The 22,459-nt window shown below is 42.4% G+C and overlaps 1 protein-coding gene across 3 annotated transcripts in view; it reads right to left on the bottom strand.

The window, feature by feature from the left end:
- THRAP3 (thyroid hormone receptor associated protein 3) overlaps window positions 1-22,064 on the bottom strand; it is a 75,478-nt gene extending 53,414 nt beyond the window's left edge. For 2 of the 3 annotated variants that reach the window (XM_059136162.1, XM_059136165.1), the window contains exon 1: window positions 21,929-22,064. The gene's annotated coding sequence lies outside the window, so the exon portion shown is untranslated. The remainder of the gene's footprint in view (window positions 1-21,928) is intronic. The other variant, XM_059136164.1, reaches the window with a different exon arrangement.
- Between the last annotated feature and the right edge of the window lie 395 nt (window positions 22,065-22,459).

The following is a 22,459-nucleotide window of genomic DNA, read 5'->3' as shown; positions in this document are numbered from 1 at the left end:
ACAGCAAAAGGAACTGCACATAATCACTATATTCTAGACGTTAAAGTTGTTTCCCATGGGGGTATGGGTTAACAATTCTGAAAACATTATATATGTATACTGGAATTAATAAGTATGGAATTAGTAAGTAAATGGATGGCAGATGGTGAGAAGCAAACTTCTCACTGTTGGGAGTAGGAGGCCACAAAGACAGACAGAAAGGCTAGAATGACCCAGGTGGTACTGGATTAGAAGTGGAGATACCAGTATAAGCTCCTGTTTCACTTATACGAATGGACACACACAGATACGTCAGAAATATTTACAAGTATTTCTACATATATATAAAATGTTGTTATACACATAGCTCCTATATGTACACACACATGTATTTCCTTGCTTTGTCACATGAGAAGACCTATAAGCAGTAACATTCCAGTACCAATAAGCACATCTAGCACCCACACCTCGATTTCTAATAATATTCTCCAATAAAAGAAACCAAAGCTCCTTGGAGAAATGACTAACTCAAGGGCTGACGCCAGCAAGACACTGGATAAGCCTGGAGTATCTTGTAATGCCAGAAAGGAAGAAAGTGCAACAAACATACAAAAGCCACCACAATGAAGGGATTATGTCAAAAGAACACTCCTATCCAACTAAGAGTGTTCAAGAGCCAAACTTAAAAAAAAAAAAAAAACAACAAAACTGAACAAAATGAAGTAATGGATAATTCAAAGTATAAAATATCCCTGAGACTATACTGATATAACTGTATAAATGGATGAGAAGAGACCAAATGTCCATGCCAAAGAATTCCAAGTAATTTATGTATATATTCCACCCTCCAGAAGGTGGAACACAGCTCTCCATTCCATAAGTGGAATGGAATGAGCCTAGTGATTTCCTTCCAAAAAGTAAAGTATGGAAGGGAGGAAATAATTTACAGCAGAGAAACCTAGCCAGGTGATCAAAGTTAACATCAACAATAAATCATGTTGGTAACACATATTCCTTGGTATGATGTGATGGAAATGATACCTTACTTCTGTGGTCTTTATCACTAAAATCCGTAACACCAGTCTAGCCATGAGAAAAATTCCAACTGAGGGACGTTCTACAAACTGTCTAACCTACACTGCTCAAAACTGTCAAAGTCACCCAAAATAAAAGTCTAAAAAGGTGTCACAGCCAAGAGGAGTCTAAGGAGACATAACTACAAATGGATATACCAGGATATCCTAGATAGGCTCCTGGAACAGAAAAGGGGTTATCAGGTAAAAATTAAGAAAATGTGCATAAAGTAAGGACTTTGTTAACAATGCATCAACAATGGCTCATTAGCTACGAACAACATACCATACTAATTTGTTAACAGGGGAAATGGGCATGAGGTGTACATGTGAACATTCTGTACTATCTTCTCAGATATTCTGTAAATCTAAAACTGCTCAACAACCGAACATCTGTTAAAAGGGGAGAAGAATGATTTTCCGTGGTCTTCCTTGCCTCTTGGTTCAACAGATATTATAGACACTGCATAGCTGTTTAACTGCAGAAATCAATGCTGGGTTTGAAATGACCCAAGAACTAGCCTTTCTGAACAGTCTACACAGAACAACTACAGGTGAGAATCTTCAAAGACGCCTGAGAGAACACTAATACAACCTGAACTTGAATCTGCTAAGACGTGGCACCAATGATGGTGGTACAAAAATATGTAAAGAAGAAAAGACTTAACTGGACAAATGTACAGGACTTGTGAAAATGTTAAGGTGTTTCAAGCACAAGGTTATTCCCTGTACATTCATCAGCAGGTACTCCACAAAACTTCTAATCACAGGCTGAGCCAGTACTGTCAAAAGTCACCTGCATTCACTGTCAATTCACTTTTATAGACTGAATGAACCATCGTCAGTTCTGTGATTTTTTTGTCAGAAATAGAAGGTGGATCCTGATTTGCATTACCAAACAGCGGTTCAATGGCTTCGCAGCAAAATTTTATTGATGGGATTTTTTTTAACCTAAAATTTTCTGAAGAACCACCCTTAAACATTATTATTGAATACTGAAAGGCTTTGGAAATAGCTTTTGTTGCAGACTTGATAATGTTTCTTAATGAATTAAGTAAAAAATTATAAGGCAAAAAAATAGCATTTTTATGGGAAATACATTATAACAGCAAATTAACTTGAACAGTAAACACTGTTTGAACCTCAGGTAATGTAAAGTTACCTTATTCACTCCTCCTGTACTATCAAAATTAACACAATGATATCTCTGTTCACACAAAACCTCGAAAGACCGGGGCGCCTGGGTGGCTCAGTGGGTTAAGTCTCTGCCTTCGCTCAGGTCATGATCTCAGGGTCCTGGGATCAAGCCCCAAGCCCCGCATTGCGCTCTCTGCTCAGCAGAGAGCCTGCTTCCCCCGCCCCCCGCCTGCCTCTCTGCCTACTTGTGATCTCTGTCAAATAAATAAATAAAATTTTGAAAAAAAAAAAAAACAAACTTGAAAGACCTATCTTTTTCATTCAAACTACAGTTCCAGCATTATTTCCAATCTTCATGAAAGTGCAAAGTAAATACCCATCTTTCAAAATCATCTAGATTGCAAGTGAAAAGCTTTCATCTAGGAGTTCCTGGTTGGCTCAGTCAGGTGAGTGTGTGGCTCTTGATCTTGAAGTTTTGAGTTTGAGCCCCGCTTTGGGTGTAGAGATTACTTAAAATCTTAAAAAAAAAAAAAAAAAAAGAAAAAAAACCCACAAAACTTCCATCTAATCTTCCATTGGAAAGGATTACTCTGCAGTGTAATGGTACCCAAAAAAGGCAAATATCAAGAAATGAATCTAACAGAATTCTATAAATGCCTTCCAAGAGATGAATGTGCTCAAATAAACCATATGCTCAAAAAGAATTATATGCTCATGGGATTATTTGGCAATACCTGTCTGTGTAAAGACATTTTCAAAGATGACATACCTGCAACCTCACTAAAGATTTCAGCATTAATAGATAAACATCTGCCATCCATTTTGATAGATAAAGCTAACTTTGAACCCCATGTGAAATGTTATCTCCCAAAGTGAATTCTACTCCTGTAACACACCTGCCTTACAAAAATTGTATTCGACTATTACATTTTGAATTCCGTCAATAAAATACTTGTTTTCTTGGGGAGCCTGGCTGCCTCAGTCAGTAGACCATGTGACTCTCAAGAGTAGTGAGTGCAAGCCCCACATTGGGTGTAGAGATTATTTAAAAAGATAAAAATTTAAATATTTGTTTTCTTTCTCTCTAGAGAGAAAAAGTCTGCAAACTCTGGTTCTACGCTATTTGCTTAACAAAGGCATTTAGTGCAGTAATTCTCAAAACTGTGGGGGTCTCAAATGGTAGAAACTGTCACTTTTTAATCCTTATACCCAACAAATGATAGTTAGACAAATAAAATTAGTAATCAATCATCCCAAAAGCAAGTTCCAAAGCACTGGCCCAATATATAATACAAAACCACATATGCTCTAAAGGTGGACTACCTTTGATTCCCAGCACCACCAACTAGTAGTTCTGAAACATGTGGTTAAGTTACTTTATTAAATCCCACTATCTGTCTCCTCATCTGTAGAACTGATTCCCACTACCTAGAAGCTGTTATTAAAATTGAATGAGTTAGGGACGCCTGGGTGGATCAGTTGGTTAAGCGGCTGCCTTCAGCTCAGGTCATGATCCCAACGTCCTGGGATGGAGTCCCACATCCAGCTCCTTGCTCGGCAGGGAGCCTGCTTCTCCCTCTGCCTCTGCCTGCCTGTCTGCCTGTGCTCGCTCGCTCTCTCTCCCTCTATCACTGACAAATAAATTTAAAAAAAAAAAAAAAAAAAACTTAAAAAATAACAATTGAATGAGTTATATGTATGTGAAGTACCTCACACGATACTTACTGGTACAGGCCAATGTCAAAAATCAGAGTTAAAAAACAAGACTTCCACCAGCTAGTATGGGTAATCACACTGTCATTAAACAATGACTATCTTTCTCCTGAGAATGCATAATTTGTCTCTATGGTAGACTCAGAATATGAGGTAGACACTCGTATAGCTTCAGAACCTTTTAAAGAAGCCCTACACTCTGGCAATAAACCCAAGCCTAAACTTGATTCCAGGATGATGAGTCTGCCGCTTAAATGACACCACTAGTCTGTGCCCAGGTTCTCAATTCACAAGAGACAGAGGAGGATCAATATGCCATCCGTGCACCTGAGAGTTTTCACCCAGATTGATAGTTTTTAAAAATCATGCTTTCAGTCTATGCTCAAGTACCCTGGGGCAAAATAACATTCACATCAGAATCCTCTGGATCAACAAGCAGTTAAGACTGCCAGGAAATCCTAACAGTTGCTTTCCCAGAATTCATCTTTTTATCATATTGCAAAACTTTTACAAGCTACGATTTCTTAAAAACTTAAACCTCTATCTCCTTGAAAATCACTAGTAGTGTCATGTTAGTGTAATGTTACTAGATTAAATGGCTTTTCCAGGACAAGTACCAAATTCCTTTTTGTATCCCCAGTGTCTAGGTACGTATCTGCTGAGTGACAAACAAACCAAACAAATGAGTGACAAACCAAACAAATGAGTATCGGCTATATATTTACTACAGAAAAATAAACAAAACGGACTCTTTTAACCATTTTTTCGTGTACAGTTCTGTTCTGTTACACCGTTATACCATCATAACCACCATCCACATCCAGAACTTTTTCATCTTCCCATACTAAAACTGTGTACCCATAAAACATTAACTCCCCACCCACAACCACCATTCTACTCTATGAATTTAACTGCTCTAGGTATCTCATGTAAGGGGAATACAAGATTTGTCTTTTACATAGAGTCTCTATCACCTAGCATGTCTTCAACGTTCATCCATGTTGTTGCACATGTATAGTTTTATAAAAGGGAAAAACATGCATAGAATCATGGAACTTGAAATACTACCCAAGCTTTTATTTGCCTGAGCAAAGTGTTTAATTCTGCATACCTAATTTTCTTCTGAGCACATACACAGTAAAAATGTCAAATGGTACAAGAGTGACAATGAAAAGTGGTCCTCTTCCTAATCTCTACCCTCCTTATACCCAACTTCCAGTCCCCTTCCCTTATTTAACTTTTAAATTTTGGAACATAACCCCCAAGCACATGTTACCTTGCCTTGAGGATGTCCTATTATGAAGACATTCAGTTGGCCTATCAGGAGTGGCTAATCCGTCTCTTCTAAAAATACTATCATAAAGATCAAAAACAATGAACTTAAACTTTTTTTTTAAACATTTCACAAGTATTTCACCCAGTTAACACTCAATGAGCACACTATGAATGACGTCTTTGTTAGGCAGCATACCGAAGCAAGAAATATTATAGACCCTGGAGTCATGTAAAAATTAGTTTAAAACATCTCCTTTTAAGCCTCAGTTTCCTGATCTATAAATTAGAGGAGTAACACTACCTCATAAGCTGCTATAATATTTAAATGAGGAAAAATCTAAATTTTAGTACAGTTCCTAGTAATATAGCAAGTATTCAAATAATAGTAATAAATAATTCTTGGGCCACCTGGCTGGCTTAGTTGGTGCAACTCTTGATCTCAGGGTTATGAGTTCAAGCTTCACAATGTGTAGAGACTACTTAAAAATAACATTTTAAATAAATAAACAAATAAATAAATCATTCTTAATTTCCTTCCCTGGGCACCATGGAAAGCACAAAGATGAATCAGAAACTCTGTATCCTTCCAAGTCCTTACAATACAACACAGGGGTTTATCTCATTATTCTCTTACATTACGCTGAGAACCTGGTTATTAATACAACTTCCAGATGGCCCACACTTACATATTTATGGATCTATTTCTAAATCTCAGTAAGTTATTTGAAAAAATAACTGTGACTTGAAGTGCTAGAATAAAGACAAAATTTGCTACCACGAGACCCCGTACAGGGTGTGTAAGCCTCAAGGCAGTCAACAGCAGACTTTGTGGAAGAGCAGAGAGCCCTGCGACTGAGAACCCACAATCCGGGGAACCTGGGTGGCTCAGTGGGTTAAAGCCGCTGCCTTTGGTTCAGGTCATGGTCCCCAGGGTCCTGGGATGGAGCCCCGCATGGGGTTCTGTGCTCAGCAGGGAGCCTGCTTCCTCCTCTCTCTCTGCCTACTTGTGATCTCTGTCTGTCAAATAAATAAATAAATAAATCTTTAAAGAAAAAAAAAAAAGAACCCACAATCCACTCTAACTTACAGGCAAAAACACTATCCAGAAGAGTATCCATTTTGGACAAACAGTACTGGAAGTAAGAGTCACAGAGCAGCAAGAACTGGAAGCATTCCTAGAGATCGTATCTAGCACAACCATAGGTTTATAGAAGGGAAACTAAGCACAGAAAAAGAAGGGTTTTACCCAAAAGGTGACCTAAAACTAGAGCCTTAAGGCCCTTGGCCATCCGTGTCCCAATTCTTTCATGTCATCATGCTAATCGTTTACCTGTTAAAGAACCTTAAGGCACTTCATCCAGATGGCTCTGATTCCTCACCTTTCTTCCATTACTTGCCATCTAAGGAAAAAAGTTCTTTAATATGCCTGATGAAATCAGTCTTAAACATTCCTAAACCATCCTAAAATGTGCTCTACTGGAAGCCATAGGGGATGCTGAATAAGAATAAACCTAATTCACTAAAGGTCTATTTGAAGGAAAATTTCAGTAAACAAAAAACTATTAATTTTAGAGGTGGAAAAGAAGATGGTACATTCAGAGTCTATCTTCCGCAACTGCTTAGCTTTATTAAAAAAATTTCATCCAAAACAGAATTTAATTAACAACCCATTTACACCAGGACATTAGACCAAGACAACCAACTTTTAGATGAATCACATCTGCTTTCATTTTCAGAAAAGAGACCAAGCTTCATGACAGAATATCAAAAACAAGAAGATATGATCATATGCTGGAAAATCCATTAAAACAATCACCTTTGGAGATTTTTTGTTTTTCCTTTTTTAAATTACAAATCAGGAGTAGTTACTAGGTTTGACATGAAAGTCAATAACTACTTCTTAGAATACCACCAAACTAACTTATTTTCAACTAAACTATCAGAAAGAATCCCATCAACAATTTTGGAAATCTATCCCAAAATGTCCATATTCTCTGGTTCTAATTCTAGAAAATAAATTTGTAGCCAATATTAACCCAACAGCAATTTGTAAACACAATTTAGGGAAGCTCAAGCCTCCTCTTCCCACAAAATACCAATTCCCAAGAGCACTGAGCCATTCCCCTAAGCAGAACGTTCCTCACAAAATGCATCTCATTCCATCGCATTTATAGGTAATATAACAGCTCACCAGAATCAGTCCTATATTCTTAAGTTTAACTAGGAAAACAGATTACTACAACAATGGTATAGTCACTAAGAGAACTGTATCATCTGTCAAGTTGATTTTTTTTTTAAAAGATTTTATTTATTTATTTGAGACAGGGATCACAAGTTTGCAGAGAGGCAGGCAGAGAGACAGAGAGAGAGAAGAGGAAGCAGGCTCCCCACGGAGCAGAGACCCCGATGTGGGACTCGATCCCAGGACCCTGGGACCATGACCTGAGCCGAAGGCAGAGGCTTTAACCCACTGAGCCACCCAGGCACCCTGTCAAGCTGATTTTTTAAAAAAAAATTTATTGGAGAGACAGCACGCAAGGGAGGGGCCTAAGAGGGAGAATCTCAAGGAAATTCTCGACTGAGTGGCGAGCCCTACGTATGAGGCGGAGCTTGATTTCACAACCCTGACATCATGACCTGACCCAAAATCAAGTTGGACACTTAACCAACTGAGCCACCCAGGTACCCCTATTAAACTGATTCTTTTACATGGAGTTTTATGACTCATGTCATCCCTGATTTAGCAATCCTGCTTTTTATTTCTTGGAAATTGGGTTTTAGATACATTAATATTTTTCCAATTTCTCATGCATAAAGTTTAGAAGATTTAAGCCCTGGCAAAGGATTATAAAGGCCACTACACACACGCTGATCGCTGATGCTGAAGCTCTGAAACTTTTAAAAGAAAATACAGCAGGGTGCCTGGGTGGCTCAGTCAGTTAAGCATCTGACTCTTGATTCTGCCTCAGGTCATGGTCTCAGGGTCATAAAATCAAGCCGCTTCCGGCTCTGCTCTGCAGGGAGTCTGCTTCCTCCTTCTCCCTCTGCCCCCTGACACACTCACACTCTCTAAAAAAACATTTTTATAAAACAGAAGAAAATATAGGAATCTATATGAACTTATGAAAAAGGACTACAAACAAAATATTCTGGTTACAAACCATAAAAGTAGAGATTGATAAATACCTATATGTTTTAGAAAATCAAAATGAGGGGTGCCTGGGTGGTTCAGTCAGTTAAGCATCTGCCTATGGCTCAGGTCATGATACCAGGTCCCTGGGATTGAGACCCACAGGGAGCCTGCTTCTCTCTCTGACAGGCGCTCTCCCTGCTTGTGCTCCCTCTCCCCCAGCCCCCAGCAAATAAATAAATAAACTCTTTAAAATAAATTAAAAAATTAAAATTTAAAAGAGAAAAGATTAATCTTCACCATCAGAGAAATGCCATCTAAAACTACAATAAAATATTTCATACTCCTAAGAATGAAAAAACTTGTGAGCGCCTGTGTTGCTCAGTTGGTTAAGCATCTGCCTTTGGTCCCAGGTCGTGGTCCCAGGGTCCTTGGATCATGTCCTACACCTCACACAGGGAGCCTACTTCTCCCTCTGCCTCTGCCCCTCTGTCTCTCATGAATAAATAAATAAAATCTTTAAAATTTTAAAAATTTTTTTTAAATTTAAAATTTAAAAATTTTTGAAGAAAATGACAAAAACTGTAAAATCTAACAGTATCATGTCATTAAGTGACAGAAATGTCTGTGAGAGACTATAAACTGGTATAATCTCTCAGGAAAATACTGCGCTAGTGTCCTAATAAAGATATGCATATCCTGGGGCACCTGGCTGGCTGAGTCAGCATGAGACTCTGGATCAAGCCCCACACTGGGAGTAGAGCCTACTTAAGAAACAGAAAAGAAACTGGGAGAAAGGAAGGAAGGGAGGGAGGGAGGGAGGAGAAAAGAGAGAAAGGAAGAAGAGAGAATGAAAGAAGAGCAACAGATACACATCCTATGACCCAGCAATTACAGTTTTAGGCAAAAACCCTAGAGAAACTCTCACAAGTCAGCAGAAAATAAAACCAAGAATATTTCTGAGAGTGGGTGGCTCAGTTGGCTAAGCATTCAATTCTTGGTTTCTGCTCAGGTCATGATCTCATGGGTCGTGAGATCGAACCTCACCTGGGGCTCCACACTCACCGGGGAGTCTGCTTAAAAGATTCTCTCCCTCTGCCCCTACCCCATACGGCGTGTACATGTACTCTCTCAAACAAATCTTTAAAAAAAAAGTGGGGCATCTGGGTGGCTCAGTAGCTTAAGCTTCTGCCTTCAGCTAAGGTTGCAATCCCCTCTGGGATTGAGTCCCACAGTGGGCTCCGTGCTCAGAGACGAATCTGCTTCTCCCTCTAACCCTCCCCACTCTCATGCTCTCTCTCCCACTCTTAAATAAATAAAATCTTAAAAGAAAAAATTTTTTTTGGTGGCACCGAGCAACAGAAAAATAGATTAAGTGTTATGTTCATACAGTGAATACTGTACAGCAGGGGCGCCTGGGTGGCTCAGTGGGTTAAAGCCTCTGCCTTAGGCTCAGGTCATGATCCCAGGGTTCTGGGATTGAGCCCCGCATCGGGCTCTCTGCACAGTGGGGAGCCTGCTTCCCCCTCTCTCTCTCTGCCTGCCTCTCTGCCTGCTTGTCATCTCTGTCAAATAAATAAAATCTTAAAAAAAAAAAACTGTACAGCAATGAAAATGAAAAACACATATACCATAAATGAATCCTACACACAAGCCTGTGCAGAAAGTTACCAAAATAAATCAATACTAAACATATGAAGCTTAAAACCACAAAAGAATGATACCACATTTTGTACAGGAAAGCATGTTTTTTTTTTTTAAGATTTTATTTATTTATTTGACAGAGAGAGAGATCACAAGTAGGCAGAGCAGCCAGCGGGGGGGGGGGGGGGGGGGGGCAGAGAGCCCAAGGTGGGGCTTGATCCCAGGACTATGAGATCATGACCTGAGCCGAAGGCAGAGGCTTAACCCACTGAGCCACCCAGGTGCCTCAGAAAGCATATATATTTAAGAGAAGTCTAGAAAAACCCGTACCTTGTTATTTTATTTGCGTGTCCCTTTACAAACTGTTTTTTTCTTTTTAATTTATACATTTAACAGAGAGAGCGAGAGATCTTGCACAGCAGGGGGAGCAGGAGGAGAAGGAGAAGGAGGTCCCCCACTGAGCAAGCAGGGAGCCCCATACAGGGTTCCATCCCAGGACCCCAGGACCTTGACGTGAGCCAAAGGCATCTGAGCCAAACATCTGAGCTACCCAGGCACCACACCAGAAGTATGTTAAACACTAAAAACAAAAACATGGTTGAGAGAACAGGAGACAATCCTAGAAGACTGAACTGTAGAAGTGGAGTTTTAGTTCATAAATTTATAAAATTGATCTCTTAAATATATCACTAACACTTGTACTATTCTTTGTATTTTTTGATGTCTTCATATTCCATGTTTTTTCAAGCATGAAAAAAAGGTTTATACAATGCTGAACGCTGTGGTGGTGCTCCCTTTAGATTCCCTTTCTCAGCCTCCAGAGAAAAGAGATCCTCTAGGATAGTGACAACAGAAGAGTACTAGCATTCCCGCGTGCCTCATAAACTTCTTGGTCAAACACATTTAGATTTTTGCAAACACTTTTAAAGAGTGAAATAGAATTCATAAAGCAACGTTCTTAGGGTCAAATCAAAGAAACAACTCCACATCGAAGGATAAGCCCATGTTATCTGCTGAACACCGGCCTTGCAAACACAAGACTAACGCGGATGAGCGTCCTGACTCCAGTTTTGTGCAGGCTTGAGCATAACCTTTACCGATTTGCCCATCTCTAAAAAGTAGCTACACTAATCTTATAATCTATTGTGAGAGCTAAATGAACTGATATATGTAAACCACAAAGCACATTATATTCTAAAAGGTTGCAGTCTGGAGAGAAAAAAAAAATCCAAGAAGTTGGAAGGGAGAGGCTCTTTCCCTCAGCAATGTACTTACATAAACATCAAGCAACAAAGAAAATCAAATCCTTAAAGTTAATTCTGTTTCCAGAATCATCTTCAAAAAACTAAGTTGATGCACAAATATCTATACAGTGGAAAGCAGAGATCAGGCTAAATCCCTAGGATTTTGGCTTATTCTGTATTAAATCCAGTTCAGGTGCTGACTGTTCAATGAGAGGAAAAAAAAACACTAAATACTATATAACATAACAAGAAATGTAGTCAAAAAAAGGTTGTGCAGTTTTTTAAAAGATTTTATTTATTTATTTTATTTATTTTAAGTAATCTCCACACCTGACATGGGGTTCAAACTCACAACTCCCAAGATTAGGAGCTACATGCTCTACGGACTAACCAGCCAGGCACCCCAAGAAAAAGTATGTTTGTGTTTGTTTCTGAGACAGAGAGAGCGCGCGAGAGAATGAGCATGAGAGAGAGCACATGAGGGGGGGGGGGGGCAGACGGAGACAGAGAGAACCCCAAGTAGGTTCCACACTAAGTGCATGGGGAGCCCAATGCAGGGCTGGATCCCATCATCATGAGATCATTACCTGAGCCAAATTAAGAGTGGGACACCTGGGGCTCCTGGGTGGCTCAGTGGGTTAAACCTCTGCTTTCGGCCCAGGTCATGATCTCAGGGTCCTGGGATCGAGCCCCGCATCAGGCTCTTTGCTCAGCAGGAGCCTGCTTCCCCCCTTCTCTCTCTGCCTGCCTCTCTGCCTACTTGTGATCTCTGTCTGTCCAATAAATAAATAAAATTAAAAAAAAAAAAAAAAAAGAATGGGATACTTAACCGACTGAACCACCCAAACACCTAAAAGAGTAAGTTTTCAACAGGAAAAGGTAGTATTTTCAACAGGATACTAGATTACTCAAGAGTTACTACAGGAAAAGCTAAGTTTTGCACACATACTGCTTTATGATAGGAGACAATATGTATACCAGGGCGCCTGGGTAGCTCAGTTGGTTAAGCATCTGCCTTCAACTCAGGTCAGGATCCCAGGGCCCTGGGCCTGAGTCCTGCATTGGGCTCCCTGCTCACTGGGGAGCCTGCTTCTTCTCCCTCTGCCTGCTGCTCCTCTTGCTTATCCTCTGTCAAATAAATAAATAAGATTTTTAGGGGGGAAAAAAAAGGGTATCCAGGATTTATATATTTCAACAATGATGGGTTCTTATTCACCAAAAGGAATAAAGGAAGGATGAATAACCTAGAAGACAAAGCCTGTACCCCTTTAGTTTTGCTGTGAAAATTAATACCCAACACGAAACCTAAGATGCTCTCCTCAGAAAGTAACCTGTTTCTTGTTGGCAGATCTCAGATTAGTTACCAGAATAAGATGAGCTGAGAAGGGCAAGGTCAAAATTCTAGCTGCAGTAACATATTGTTACAGTTTATGTATACTTTTGACTATCACATAAAATCTTAATTTCCAAATAACCACAGCAATAATTCAGTTGATAACTTTGAAACTCAAGTGTTACCTTTCACTCACATTCATAGTTTATGTATGCAAATACATGACTCACTAATGATGAGAGTGGTTATCAGGTTTTATCAGGAAGCTGGCACTCTGGATGAACCGTATCAAAAATTTTTCCATTAAAAAAACTGCAGGGGTGCCCGGGTGGCTCAGGTGGTTAAGTCTCTGACTCTTGATTTCAAGTCAGGTCATGATGCTAACTAGCTAGGCTCATGAGATCAAGTCCCACCTCAGGTTCCATGCTCAGCGGGGAGTCTGCTGAAGATTCTCTCTCCCTCTATCCCTGTGTGTGCAGGCGCTCTCTTCCTTTCAAATAGATAAATCTTAAAAAATTAAGCTTCCTTCTCTACAAGAAAAGATATTCAGGACGTTTGGATGGCTCAGTCGGTTGGGCATCTGCCTTCAGCTCAGGTCATGATCCCAGAGTTCTGGGATCAAGTCATGCATCCGGTTCCTTGCTCACCTGGGAGCTTGCTTCTCCCTCTGCCTGCTGCTCCCCCTGCTTGTTCTCTCTCTTACAAATAAATAAATAAAGTCTTAAAAAAAAAAAAAAAAAAGAAAAAGAAATGTTAGGGTGCCTGGCTGGCTCAGTCAGTAGAGCATCTAACTCTTGATCTTGCATTCGTTAGTTTGAGCCCCACATTGGTGTAGAGATTACCTCTTTTTTTTTTTTTTAAAGATTTTATTTATTTATTTGACAGAGAAAGATCACAAGTAGGCAGGCAGGCAGAGAGAGAGGAGGAAGCAGGCTCCCTGCTGAGCAGAGAGCCCGATGTGGGACTCGATCCCAGGACCCTGAGATCATGACCTGAGCCGAAGGCAGCGGCCTAACCCACTGAGCCACCCAGGCGCCCCAGATTACCTCTTTTTTTAAAAAGATTTTATTTGGGGGGTACCTGGTTGGCTTAGTTAGGCATCTGACCATTGGGTTTCAGCTCAGGTTGTGATCTCAGGGTTATGAGATCGACCCCCACACTGGGCTCCATGCTCAGTGCAGAGTCTGCATGAGACTCTCTTCCTCTCCTTCTGTCCTTTCTCCCCAAATAAATAAATAAATAAAAATCTTAGAGAGGCAGGCGGGGGCGGTGGGGGGAACACTGAGCAGAGAACCCAATGCAGGGCTCAATCCCTAAACTCTGAGATCCTGACCAGAGCCAAGGCAGAGGCTTAGCCCACTGAGACACCCAGGCGCCCCAGAAGATTTTTATTTTCATTTGACAGACACAGAGAACACAAGCGGAGGGAGCAGCAGGCAGAGGCAGAGGGAGAAGCAGACTCCCCGTTGAGCACAGAGTCTGATGCAGGGCTTGAACCCTGGGATCATGACCTGAGCCGAATGCAGTTGCTTAACCAAATGAGCTACCAAGGGGCCCCTAGAGATTACTTTAAAAATAAATTTCAGGGCGCCCGGCTAGCTCAGCAGAGCAAGCAACTGTTAATCTTAGGGTCTGGAGTTCAAGCCCCACAATGCGTATGTAGCCTACTTAAAATAAAATGATAGGAGAGAGGGCACCTGGGAGGCTCAGGTCATGATCTCAAGGGTCCTGGGACAGGCCCCCCATCGGGCTCTCTGCTCTCTGGGGAATCTGCTTCTCCCTCTCATTCCCCCTCTGTGCCCTCCATGTCTCTAATTAATAAAATCTTAAAAACAGACAGACAAAACTGGACACCTAGGTGGCTCAGGCAGTTAAGCATCTGCCTTCAATTCAGGTCATGATCCCAGGGTCCTGGGATGAGTCCTATATCATGTTCCTTGCTTGGCAAGGAGCCTACTTCTTCCTCTGCCTCCCACTCCCCCTGCTTGTGCAAGCACGTGTGCACTCTGTCTCTGACAAATAAATAAAATCTTAAAAAATAAAATACATGAGAGGCACCTGGGTGGCTCAGTGGGTTAAGCCTCTGCCTTCAGCTCAGGTCATGATCTCAGGGTCCTGAGATACCGGGCTCTGCCTTCAGCTCAGGTCATGATCTCAGGGTCCTGAGATACCGGGCTCTCTGCTTGGCAGGGAGCCTGCTTCCCCCCTCTCTTTCTGCCTGCCTCTCTGCCTACTTGTGATCCCGCTCTGTCAAATAAATAAATAATTTTTTAAAAAATCTTAAAAAAAAAAAAAAAACGTGAATTTCTTTAAAGAAATATACCTTTAGTGGCTCTGTGGGTTAAAGCCTCTGCTTTCGGCTCAGGTCATGATCCCAGGGTTCTGGGATCTAGCCCCGCCTCGGGCCCTCTGCTCAGCAGGGAGCCTGCTTCCTCCTCTCTCCTCTCTATCTGCCTGCCTCTCTGCCTACTTGTGATCTCTGTCAAATAAATAAATAAAATCTTAAAAAAAAAAAAAAAGAAAGAAAAGAAATAAACCTTTAAATAAATAAAAATGAAATGTTAAGCAGAACCCCTAAGTAAAAAACTATCAATGCAGAACTGCTCTGACTGAAATGGGAGGGCTGCTCAGAGTTCTGCCAGCTCAGTCTCTTCCCTCAATAGCTCCTTACGCACCCTCTTCACTCCAAATGGTATTTTAAAATCTCCTGTCCAATCCATATTTGGTTAAACTTAGTAAAAATTCAAGAAAAACCAATCACCATCACAAACTACTTAGACAGTCACTTCAGTTTTACAGAACAGCCTTTAGAGAATGGGTTTTTTTTTTTTTAATTTTATTTATTTATTTGACAGAGAGACATCACAAGCAGGCAGAGAGGCAGGCAGAGAGAGAGAGGAGGAAGCAGGCTCCCTGCTGAGCAGAGAGCCCGATGCGGGACTCCATCCCAGGACCCTGAAATCATGACCTGAGCCGAAGGCAGCGGCTTAACCCACTGAGCCACCCAGGCGCCCTAGAGAATGGGTTTTGAAAACCAATTTTTATAAATCAATTTAGTAATTCACTTACAAAAGATGTACACATTGCTAGAACAGTTTGGTCAGTTTTGACAAAATATACTGTGAAACACTACCCCAACCAAAATATGGAGTATTTCAGGGGCACCTGGGTGGCTCAGTCAGTTAAGCGTCTTGACTCTTGATCTCAGCTCAGGTCTTGATCCCAGGGTCGTTGAGTTCAAGCCCCAGGTTGGGCTTTAAAATATATATATATGGAATATTTCTATTATTCCAGAAAGTACCTTCCTGCTCTTTTGCAATCTCGTCACCTACCACCATACAAAATCATTTTCAACTGGTAGCTTAACAGAATCTGAGTAAATCAGGATGTAACAGTGGGAGAACTTCCAGAGACTGCCAACCTTATTCAGCATGTGTCTTCCCATATAACTGACCCTTCTTTCAGTATTTAATAAGCCCCTTCTAGGTGACAGAGAACATCCTAGCTGTGGGAACTCAGCAGTGAATCAAACAAATCTCTGCTTTACTCTCTACAGAGGTGAAGACATAGTGGATTATAGTAACATCCCACAGGGGTCCCCTGGGTGGCTCAGTCAGTTGAGCCTTTGACTCTTATTTCAGCTCAGGTCATGATCTCAGGGTCACGTGTGAGGTTGAGCCCCCTGTCAGACTCTGCACTCAGCAGAGTCTGCTTGTCCCCCTTCTTTTCCTCCTCCCTCTGGGAGCACATGCGCACACTCTCGCCCTAATAAATAAATAAAATTTTAAAAATAAAATAATGTCCCACAGTAATAATATGCTGGGGGGTGGCAAGGTGATGAAAGGAATACCCTATAGAGTGGTCAAGAAAGGCCTCATTCAACAGGCGCCTAGGTGACTCAGATCTGCCTTTGGCTCAGGTCCCTGGGACTGAGCCCCATGCTGGGCTCCCTGCTCAGCAGGGAGTCTGCCTCTCCCTCTCCCTCCACCCTTCCCCCCACTCATGATCTCAATTAAATAGAATCTTAAAAAAAAAAAAAAAAAAAAATTTAAGACTACACAAAGTACCACTTCATTTTATCTGAAACAAGAATTTATTCTTTTTTTTTTTTAAAGATTTTATTCATTTACTCGACAGAGACACATCACAAGTAGGCAGAGCAGAAGGCAGAGAGGGAGGGGGAAGCAGGCTCCCTGCTGAGAAGAGAGCCCAATTCGGGGCTCCATCCCAGGACCCCGCTATCATGACCTGAGCCGAAGGCAGAGGCTTAACCCAGTGAGCCACCCAGGTGCCCGTGAAACACGAATTTATCTTCAAAAATTCACCCAATTTTTTCTAGTGGGCAACCCCCCTCTGGCATCTGACCAACTTCCTCAATCTTCTCCATTTTTAACGTGTTTTTCTGATAGCCCACAGTCTGCTAGCCAAAGCTATTAATCAAGACTGTAGGGACACATCTTTTAGACACATTGGGGAAGCCTGGATGTAATGGAGCCCTGTAGTGAAGAAATCTGATTAACTTTAGAACGCAGTCTCTTTTGATGTCCTCTATCAATTCTTTATTTATAATGCCCTTATTATCAAAATAGAAGGAAAAAATTGAGTTACTGGGGCGCCTGGGTGGTTCAGTCTGTTCAGTATCTGCCTTCCACTCAGGTCCTGATCCCAGGGTCCTGGGATGGGGCCCCTCATCAGGCTCCCTATTCAGCAGGTGTCTGCTTCTCCTACTCCTCCCCGCTGTGCTCTCTCTTGCTCTCTTTCTCTCAAATAAATACGTAAGATCTCAAAAAAAAAAAAAAAAAAGTGTTATTACCCCTCAAAAAACAAAAGAGCTACAGCATTAGTGAAAGCAAAGCAATGGACTTCATATAAGCATATTAAACACACCTTGGTCCTCATGCCTAAAGACAAGTGCCAAAAGTCTTCTAATTAGACATTCAGCAACTTCTCTTTGCTTGGCCTTCTATGTTCTGAAACAAGCCCAGCTATGCAGTTACCACATTCCAGATGCTAAAAAACAAATCAGGGGCGCCTGGGTGGTGCAGTGGGTTAGATCCTCTGCCTTCAGCTCAGGTCATGATCTCATGGTCCTGGGATTGAGCCTGCCCTGCACCCCACATAGGGCTCTCTGCTCAGCAGGGAGCCTGCTTCCTCCTCACTCTGCCTGCCTCTCTGCCTGCTTGTGATCTTTCCGTCAAATAAATAAATAAAATCTTATTTAAAATAAAAATAAATAAAAACCAAATCAGGCAGAACAAAAATGAGGACACCCATGCCAGCTAAAAGGCATGGGTTGGGGTCAGATCAATGCCTTCAGGCTTTCTAAAAGCCCTTGGGTTTCCAGAGTTTGGAAACAAAGTAATTCAATGTTTTGGACTTATCTCCCTCATTGGCCTGCAAAAAATAAGGCAACAAGACATAAAACAATTTTTAATAGCAATATTAACATTAAGAGAGAAAAAAAAAGACTTAAGCAGCAGTATTAGAGACCTGTATCATGTATCTAGAACAGGGAGACCAAACTCAGGCGCCTACAGATAGACAAGTAATATAAGATATAAAATAGTATCAAGTGACACTTCACTGCATGTCAGGGATAAATAAATATCAGGCTGCAGGGAGGTCTCTGACAAACTGGAGAGGACATGCCCAACTACAAAGATGGCTGCTATGAAGGTCCAAGGCTGCCATAACTGATTTTTCAAAGGCAGCCTGAATTCAAATTTTTACATAAAACCTCGTTTTTTGATGTTGACAACAAATTCAAATTTACAAGACTGTGTGAGTGAGCCAATCAAAACACACCTAGAGACTGGGTTTAGTCCATAAGCCTTCAGTTTTCAACCTCTGCCATAAAAAGAAAAATACAGGGTTCTTTCAGTGATACATTTCTAACTCTGGGGTACAATGTACACCCTATGCTTCCAATAACACACTGTCGTGTACAAATATACCCCAAAATAGAAATCTACATCTGAAATCCCTAACTGCTAAAAGAAAGCAAAAAGAAAATGATCTTGCTCTTCATACACTAAAGTGCTCCATTTGTAGGAACTTTCTTCCAGTGGAAGAAAACATTAGGAAATGTATTTTCATGAAACTGAGTTCACAAATGTTGAGCTTCCTCAGCACGTGCATTAGCCCGTAACTTGCAGACAAAAGGAAACTAAAAGATGATCAATGGCACAGCATTTAACCTCGATTAAAAAAAAAAGTTCCCGGGGCGCCTGGGTGGCTCAGTGGGTTAAGCCGCTGCCTTCGGCTCAGGTCATGATCTCAGGGTCCTGAGATCGAGTCCCGCATCGGACTCTCTGCTCAGCAGGGAGCCTGCTTCCTCCTCTCTCTCTCTCTCTCTGCCTGCCTCTCTGCCTACTTGTGATCTCTCTCTGTCAAATAAGATCTTAAAAAAAAAAAAAAAAAGTTCCCATCAAAGACTAAGAAAGGGTGCCTGGCAGGCTCAGTTCTCAGGGCAACTGTTGATTTGGGGGTTGCGAGTTTTGAGACCTATGTGGGGTGTAGAGGTTACGAAAGAAAGAGAAAAGGACCAAGAAAAGCAATCTTTTAGAAGGATACCCCAGACTCAACTCTGCTGAGAAGCTGTGGGCAACTACATTTTTATGGGTTATAAACCTGCATTACAGGCTCTAAAGCAGTGTTCTTAAATTTTGAGACTAATGAATAAGATGGAAGGTATCAAACCTTTGAGAAAATGCACTCCCTCACAAAAATTTTTACGACTCATGGGCCCCTACAGTCCATGGACCAAAGATTAAGAAAGAATGGCCTGCTCTGAAGAATATTAAATCTATGTTATCTCCAAACCCCCCACTTCTTCCCACCAATACATCTCCATTCCATCCTTCTACTTTAGGCAACTACCATGTCTGGCCTAAACCAGTACAGCAGCCTCTTAAATTATATCCCCCCGCATCTTCCATACCTCTGCAAAAGTGATTTTAAAATATCAATCAGAAGACTTTGACTGCTCCTCCAAACAACCTTACCTGTCTGTCTGTTCTGTAACCACTCTTCTCACTTTGTCAGCTACTTTGGGCCTCTTTTCAAGGCTGAAAGCACTGAACTCTCCCCATCTTCAAGTTTTGATGCTTGCTGTTCCCTCCACATGGAATGCTCTCTCCTACAAAACTGTATCCTCACTTGTGCCCGAAAGAATTTCTCTAACCACCCTTAGATCTCCCTTGTTAGTGTCTACTAGAGTCCCTGCTTGCTATCCCCACATCACTTTTCTCAATCTGTCATTTGCTTACCAGTTTTATCTTACCCCACTCTATTGGAACCTCTCCAACAGCAAAACCCCTTCTGTCTCACACCCCCCCTGTACTCCCAGAGCCTGGCACAGGAGCCAGTAGATGGTATGTTCTCAAGGACTATGTGTTGAATCAATCAGCCAAATACTGAACGACTCAATCTTACATGTTTACAGAGTAACTATAGGAAGCAATCCATCAAAATCTAATTATTTGAGAGAACAGCATTAACCACATTGCCTTCAATTCAGGATGTCATTGTGCCCAAGACAAACAGGCTAGCGTCTCAACAATCTCAGTGGTTGAGACTATCCATTCTAAATAAACAGCTAATTGTTGTAGGTCTGCTCTCTCGGTCAGCCTCATCTCTCCCCACCTTGGAGTTAATCTCAGCAGTGTTCCAACCTTCCTCCTATCAATTTCTCAGGACGAAACAGAACACTCTTTTTGTAACCTGCAGTTTCACTGGCTAAACCAAATTCAAGAAGTGCGTGTATGTGACCTACCGTCACTAGGATTATTACTATCACCACCACCACTAAAATGGGTACATCTGCAGACTAAAAATGTCAGTCTCCAAAACCGAAGACCCGTCACTGATGCCAAAAGAGTTAAAAGAACAAAGTGATAAGCCTGTATTCAACAGAAAAGTTTTATAGATAAACGACTTCTTCTTCTGAAAACTTCAATTCACTTTTTACAAGATACAATCAAACCTAAATGGATGCAGAGTAAGCTTATTTTTTGATACTGCTAAAATGTGTGCCCTAGTTCACAAAATGGAATTCCCAGCAAAGAGCAAACTAAGCCCGAGTTGCTCCACAAGTTGCTCAAGGCAGGAACCGTTGCCAACAGGCTTCTACTTAATGATACACACATCAAGCTGTTCAGAAAACCGAACACAGTATTTCCACAAACAAAAAAAAAAAGGAGGACCATCAGAAAGGAAAGGAAAACGCTAGTGTTGACACCTGCCTTTCCACCCTGGGCCCACCATCCAAAACTCCTATAATGGTAATGAAGGTAATAACGATGTCGTTTAATACTTGTCAGGAAATGAGCTAAGCGGTATTCAACTTAATCTCATTGAATCTTCACAATCAGTCTATAAAGTAGCCACTGTTACTTACCGCTATTTTACAGATAAGGAAACTGAGGCACCTGGAAGCGACGGCCCTGGACCTAAAATCAAAAGCTAACAGGGCCAAAATTTGAACCTAGGCAGGCTGGCTCCAGGATGAATCTCTTATGTTGCCACCTGAAGCTTCACTGGCTCTCGGCCGCCAGGCTCTACCACATTCTGAGGTTTCTCCTTCAATGCAATTAACAACCTCCCCGTAAACACCCTACGACCACTGATGGCTCCGAACTTCTCGGCACCAGCGCTACTCCCCAGCTTCTGCCGCCATGCTCCACCCTTAAGATTTTGAAAGACAATAAGAGGAGCTGATAAAAGTTGCTGAGGTGCTAAGGGGAGCAAAAAACAAATAGAACAAAAAAACAACAAAAAGAAACTGCCCCCTACAACCAGAACACACGCCGATCACCACTGGAATGCAAGTCGGCCTCACCTCCAACCCAAGAGACTGAAATAAAAGTGGGCGCACAAATGTTCCCGGAGCAGATAAATTTGGACTATGCCTCCTCTGGCCGCAAGGCAGAAAAGACGGACTAACATTTACTGAGTGCCAGCCACATGCGCCCTACGAGGGCAGAACCAGGCCAATGGAGAACGGGGCGGGGGGAGGGGGAGTTAGCACTCAAAAGAGTTCCGGGAAAGGGAGAAATCCAAATAATGGGGTTCCTACGACTAAAAAGAGAAATGGGAAAGGTGGAGGCCTCTTCCTCGAAGCATGCAGGAAGGGGGAAAAAAGGGTAGGAGCTGCTCGGGAGAAAAGGTGGCCCAGGGCGTCGGAAGCTAGGCCGGAGCGAGGGGAAGCCCTGAAGGGCGGGGAGGGGGAGGAGCCGGAGAGAGCGGGGCCCGCTCAGAGAAGGCCTGGGGGTAGGCGCGGGGGAGCGGCTCCGTGCCGGACCTGCCGGGGACCCTGACCCAGCCGCCGCGGAGGAAACAAAAGACAAAACAACTAGAGCCGGTGGAACTGCCCTAATCCCCATTAGAGGCCCTCACTCACCTGGGCCCACCGCGGCGATCGCAGCTGCACCTCGCAACGGCACAACCGGCCCGAACCTCGCCCCCGCCCGACAGCGCGCCCCGCGTCCCCGCTCTCCGACGGCGGCAGCGGCGGCGTCGCCCGCTGACTCCTGGGAAATGTAGTGCTAGGCCTGTCTCTCCTTGCCCACTTGATGGTCGACTGAACTACGTTTTCCACAAGGCAAAGCGAGCGTTGGGCCCGCCGCTTTGCGTCACGCGCCAGGTTGTCGGCAGTCACGTGGGTTCCTCCGTTCCATCCCCTCCCCCCGCCTGGGTGGCCTGGGGAAGAAGGAGGGAGGTGGACGGAAGGGGCGGGGGCGTTGCTGACGCCACTACCCCCACCATTTTGGAACCAGCCTGGAGGGAGGGCCTGAGCCCCACCCACTGGCGGCCTTCTTCTGTTGTCGCAAGGTCTCTGAGCTGAGACTCCGGGCCCCTGGCTTTCAGTGTCTGCCCTGCCACCTTTCGTTTTGTGACCTTGAGCAAAACGTCTCCCCTCTGTGAGTCTCGG

This window comes from Mustela lutreola, chromosome 10 (assembly GCF_030435805.1).
Source record: "Mustela lutreola isolate mMusLut2 chromosome 10, mMusLut2.pri, whole genome shotgun sequence".
Lineage (NCBI taxonomy): Eukaryota > Metazoa > Chordata > Mammalia > Carnivora > Mustelidae > Mustela > Mustela lutreola.
Note: the sequence above shows the minus strand (reverse complement) of the source record. Positions and strands in the feature narration are given on the sequence as shown.